Genomic DNA, 6,048 nt, shown 5'->3' with positions numbered 1-6,048 from the left:
AACTTATTAGCATAAAGTTTTAAGAAGTATTCCCTTATAATGTTCTGAATCTTGGTTGTTTCCGTGGTGATTTTTCCATTCTCATCTCTGAGTTTATTAATTTGGATGTGTTCTCTTCTTTTTCGGGAAAATATTTGCTAAGGGTCTGTCAATTTTGTTAAGTTTTTCGAAGAACAAACTCTTTGTTTTGTTGATTCTTTCTATAGTTTTTTTGGATTCTAATTCATTTAATTCTGATTTAATTTTAATTATTTCTTTCCGTCTACTGGATTGGGATTTATCTTGCTGCTCTTTTTCAAGGAGGTTTAGATGTGTCATTAAATTGCTAGTTTCAGATCTCTCCAATTTGTTGATGTAGGAGCTCAGAGCTATAAACTTGCCCCTGAGTACTGCCTTTGCTGTGTCCCAGAGGAGCTGGTAATTTGTGTGTTCATTTTTGTTGAATAGCATGAACATTTGAATTTCCTTTCTAATCTATTCCATGACCCACTCTTGATTCAGCAGTGTGTTGTTCAGCCTCCATGTGATACCGGACTTTCTTTGGTGGCTTTTGGTGTTGAGTTCTAATTTTATTCCCTTGTGGTCAGAGAGAATGCAAGGTATAACTTCAATGTTTCTGAATTTAGACAAGTTTGCTTTGTGGCCTAAAATGTGGTCTATTTTAGAAAACGTTCCATGTGTTGCTGAGAAAAACGTGTATTCTGATGCTGCTGGGTGAAATGTTCGGTAGATGTCTGTTAAATCTAGTTGATCTATGCAGCTGTTTAGATCTGCGGTTTCTCTGTTGAGTTTTTGCCGAGTTGATCTATCTAGTGGGGAGAGTGGTGTGTTAAAATCCCCAACAATTAATGTCTTTGGATCTATATGGGATTTGAAGGAAAGTAGTGTTTCTTTGATAAATTTGGGTGCTCCATTGTTTGGCGAATAGATATTTAGAATTGTAATATCCTCCTGAAGGAGAGATCCTTTAATTAGTATGTAGCGACCTTCTTTATCTCTTCTCACGAATTTTAATTTGAAGTCTATTTTATCTGATATTAGGATTGCAACTCCCGCCTGTTTATGGGGGCCGTTTGCTTGGTAGATTTTGTTCCAGCCTTTAACATTGAAAATGGGTTTGTTTTTACGGGGAAGATGTGACTCCTGCAGGCAGCAGATAGAAGGGTCTTGTTTTTTAATCCAATTAGACAGTCTATGTCGCTTAATTGGAGAGTTCAGTCCGTTAATGTTAAGAGATAGGACTGAGAGGTATTTGAGAGTTCCTGCCATGTTTTCCACCTTCTTGGGGGCTGCGAAAACTGGGTTCTTCCTATGGTTCTTGGATTCTCAGTTTGGGTGCAGTTTCTTGGCCTTTATTGTGGTCTTGTTGGTTTTCTATGTGTAGGACATCTTTAAGAATCTTTTGTAGGGCTGGTTTGGTGGAGATGTATTGTTTCAATTTTTCTTTGCTATGGAAGGTTTTTATTTGGCCTTCAGTTATGAAGGAGAGTTTAGCTGGGTACAGTATTCTTGGTTGATAGTTGTTTGTTTTTAGGGCATGGCATACATCATTCCAGGCTCTTCTTGTTTGATTGTCTCTGCTGAGAAATCTGACGTGATTCTAATTGGTTTCCCTTTATAGGTAATTAACCTTTTCTCCTTGACAGCTTTAAGGATCTTTTCCTTGGTCTGAGTTGATCCTGTGTGGATTATAATGTGACGGTGGGATGTCCTATTCTGGTCTGGTCTATTTGGGGTTCTAAAAGCTTCTTGTATCTGAATAGGCCTATCTTTTTGTATGTTTGGGAAGTTCTCTGTTAGGATCCTGTTAAACAAATTTCCTAGACCATTAACGTCTGTTTCTAGGTGCTCCTCTACACCCATTATCCTTAGATTAGGCCTTCTGATGGTGTCTTCCAGGTGTTGGATAGATCTATCATACTTCTTGGACATGTCTTGGATGGTTGTATGTTCTTTCTCTATAATATCTAGGCTGTCTTCAATCCCTGAGATTCGATCTTCTGCATGGTCTAACCTGCTGTCTAGACTCTCTACTTTGTTTTTTATCTCTTTTCCTTCTAGTTGGTCAGCTTTGATGGCTTCAAGTTCTTTGTTGAAGCTCTGTTTTAGGTCTTGTATGAATTTCTTTACTTCCTTAATTTGGTGTTCAGTGTTTGTTCTCAAATCACTTAGTTGATTGGTTATGCTTTCTTTGGACTCCCATTCCTTCTGTTGGGTTCCATTCAGCATTCCCTTTGTGGTCTCCCTGACTTCCTTCAGCTCTTTGTTAATGCATTCCATGAATGCCTTTAGTGATCTTTGTGTGTTCTCTACCTGGTCTCTCAATTCCTGAATTACTCTTTGATTAGCTTCCTTCTGTTCGTGGGATTCCTGCAGTTCTCTTTCCTCCCGTTTGTGGGATTCCTGCAGTTCTCTTTGAGTGTTCTCAGCCTGCTCACTCCATTCCTCCCTTTCTCTTTGAGTATTCTCAAGTTGTTCATGCAAATCCTGTATCAGTTTTTGAGTAGCTTCCTCACGCTTATGATATTCCTGTATAGACTTTTGGGATTCCTCCTCTCTCTCCCTATTACGCTCATACAGAGTCCTTTGTAAGTTGTAAAACTTCTCATTTATCATGTTTGCCACCAGTGTTTGTAGAGCTATTTGCGAACTCTCCTCTGGATTGTTCATTATCTGATCTGACCCCTGATTATCAAGATTGGGAATTGATATACCCGGATTTGCCATTTTTCTTGTGTTTTTCCGGCTTACTCTGCCCATTTGAGATGAAAATAGCACCACTTTTGTGCTAGAACACTATCTTAAGGCAACCATCAACCAGCGTTTGCATTTATACAGTCAATAGTCTACAGATACAATCTAGTTCAACAGATACATCTATTCAACATCAAACAACTAAATGTTAATGGGCTTTGAACTGCAGAGAAGAATTTGGAAAACCAGAAATTTTTAGGGTTAGGGAGAGATGTGGGTAAAAATTAGGAATAGATTGGTGTGGGGAGGCACAGGGAGAGTTAACTAAGTCCTAATCTAAATGCAGGAAATAGGTTGGGTAGGATGCAAGTAGAGAGGGAGAGAAAAAGAAGAAAGGGAAAGGGAAATGAAAAGAGACCAGAAAAAAAAATTAGAAACGTAAAAATTAATATAGTTATGGAGATTGAAAGACCATCTATTTAGAGAGGAATGTGAATATAATGAGAAAAGAGGAGGGAGTTAGAGGAGATGTGAAAAACTTAAAAAAATGCTTAAAATATTATATAGGTATAAAGAGATAGTACTGCTATTAAGGAATTTAAGTCTCAGAGGTTTTCGATTGAGTAATAAATTTGTGGATTAAGTGTGTACACAATGGGGGATAGGGTCTACTAGTTAACTATGGGTTTATCTGAGGATGTGCAGGACAAGAGTTAAGTCACATACAGAAGAACAAAAGAAAGGAAAAGGTGAAAAGGATAAGAAAGGGAGAAAAAAAAAGATCAGAAGTTCAGTAGAGCTAGACAAAAAACAAAAAGATAATTAAGAAAGAAAGAAAAAGAGAGTGAAGACAAGAAAAGAAAGGAAAACGTACATTCACGTATTCCTAAAATAAAAATTAAAAGAGGGGAAAAAAAGTTACTGGAAAACAATTATTTTTTCAAAAAAGGCAAAAATTAAAGATTAATAAAAGTTTTAGAAAAGGAAAAAAATTTTTTTATATATATAAGGTACCAAAAAAAAAAAAAAAGAAAAAGAAAAAAGAAAAGAAGAAAAAAAGTTCTTTGATTTTTTTTTTTTTTTGGGAGGGGTGGGAAGAATCCTGTATCTCCCTTTTGTCTGTAACCAGCCTCTTGTTGGAGTCTCTGGTCAGCTTGAGGTTCTGTGGCTTGTCTGGTTTCTTAAGTCAGTTTGTTCGAACAGGCAGAAAAATGCTCTGCTTTACCTAAGATTTTGAGATCCCCCTACCATGTTAGTTTAATGGGAGGGTGATTTGCTTTGAGAATCACAAAAGAGGGGTGATGAGGCTAGGTTCTGGTAGAGTTGAGGCCTTTCAACAAACAGTAGCTTTTCCCTAGGGCTATTTTGTGAAAAATTCACAGCGCCCAGCCTGAAGCCATTCTCAGGGTTTATGTTTTTCAATTGATTGTTGAGGCTGCTAGAGGGAGGGGCAGCCTCTGGCTCTGGTTACCCAGTGAGGAAAGCCACTCCAATGGCTGGTGCCTGAGCTGGGTGACTTTTCCCTGGATGGAGCTGAGTCTGGCAGGTCACTTAGCAGTTAAGTTCTTGTGACCTGTTAAATGACTCATTTTATTCCAAGGCCTGAGTTGGAGCTAGCAGCTCCTCCGAGCTTTGTCGGTATCCAAGATGGAGATCACCAGTGCTGGGGGGGGAGGGGTGGCCTTCCCTCCTCTGCTCCCTGAGAAGGAGTGAGGACATCGGGCTTCTACTCACGCCGAGTCTTGGATCCTGGGTCGTCTCTGGTCTGCAAACTGCAGGATGAAGATGTCCGCTCCTTGTCGGTTCTTGCTGGTGTTGAGTAGAATCCTCTTGCCCGCTGCGTCTGGCTCCTTAGTCCCGGACTCTCTGTGTGAGCGCTCAGGTATGGCCGCGGCTGTGGTCGCCGCTGCGACCCTGCCGCCGCAGCGGCGGCTGCTGGCAGGCGCTCAGATGTGTCTCCTTGTCTTAGCTTCCCCTCTCTTGTCTAACTCTCTGTCCTGTGATGGCACACTTGGTGTGATTCTCTGGCTTAGGACTGTTCACTGGAACTCTAAAACTGCTTTCTATGCGAGAGCTTGTTCAGATTCCAGCTTCTCCTCCGTCATCTTCCCGGAACTCCCCGGGAGGTCTCTTATTGCTGTATTTCAATGCTTGATATGGGCCTGTTAAGATGGTTTAACTCATCTTGGTTTAGTTTTGGCATGTCAATATTTCTGCCAACTTCTCAAACTTATTAGCACATAGTTTTGAGAAGTATTCCCTTATAATGTTTTGAATCTTGGTTGTTTCTGTGGTGATATTTCCATTCGCATCTCTGAGTTTATTTATTTGGGTGTGTTCTCTTCTTTTTCTCATAAGATTTGCTAAGGGTCCGTCAATTTTGTTAATTTTTTCGAAGAAGCAACTCTTTGTTTTGTTGATTTTTTGTATGTTTTTTTGTGGATTCTAATACATTTAATTCTGATTTAATTTTAACTCTTTCTTTTTGTCTACTAGTTGAGGGTTTATCTTGCTGCTCAGTTGTCTCATTAAATTGTTGGTTTCAGATCTCTGCAATATAATGATGTAAGAACTCAAAGCTATAAACTTGCCCCTGAGTACTGCCTTTGCTGTGTCCCAGAGGAGCTGGTGATTTGTGTGCTCATTTTTGTTGAATATCATGAACATTTGAATTTCCTTTCTAATCTCTTCCACGACCCACTTGTGATTCAGCAGTGTTTTGTTCAGCCTCCATATGTTACCGGACTTTCTTTTGTGGCTTTTGGTGTTGAGTTCTAATTTTACTCCGTTGTGGTCTCAAAGAATTCAAGGTATAACTTCAATGTTTCTGAATTTGGACAAGTTTGCTTTGTGGCCTAAAATGTGGTCTATTTTGGAATATGTTCCATGTGCTGCTGAGAAAAAGTATATTCTGATGCTGCTGGGTGAAATATGCAGCAGGCGTCTGTTAAATCTAATTGATCTAAGCAGTTGTTTAAATCTGCAGTTTCTCTGTTGAAAAGAATAGCTTGGCCCCTGCTTAAGGATGACATGCAAATTCGTGAAGCATTCCAAATTTTTACAACAGATGCTGGAGGGGATATGGCCAGAAGGGAACCTTACTGCATTCTTGGTGGGAGTATAAACTTGTTCATCCACTTGGAAAGCAGTATGGAAGTTCCTCAAAAGATTCCAAATACAGCTCCCCTATGACCCAGAAATCCCACTTTGGGCATTCACCCAAATGATTACAAACAAGACCATACTAAAACTACCAGCACAAATATGTTTATTGCAGCATTATTTACCATAGGTAAGATATATAACAAACCCCGATGCTCCTAAGTAGATGAATATATCAAGAAAACGCTGTGT

At 39.4% G+C, this 6,048-nt stretch overlaps 1 pseudogene; it reads left to right on the top strand.

The window, feature by feature from the left end:
* Positions 1 to 5,660: 5,660 nt before the first annotated feature.
* LOC122100128 lies at positions 5,661 to 5,754 on the top strand (annotated as a pseudogene).
* The last annotated feature ends 294 nt before the right edge of the window (positions 5,755 to 6,048 follow it).

The sequence above is a fragment of the Dipodomys spectabilis genome, unplaced genomic scaffold (assembly GCF_019054845.1).
Source record: "Dipodomys spectabilis isolate Male_0828 unplaced genomic scaffold, ASM1905484v1 ptg000565l, whole genome shotgun sequence".
NCBI classification, from domain to species: domain Eukaryota; kingdom Metazoa; phylum Chordata; class Mammalia; order Rodentia; family Heteromyidae; genus Dipodomys; species Dipodomys spectabilis.
This window is presented reverse-complemented; position numbering and strand designations above follow the sequence as displayed.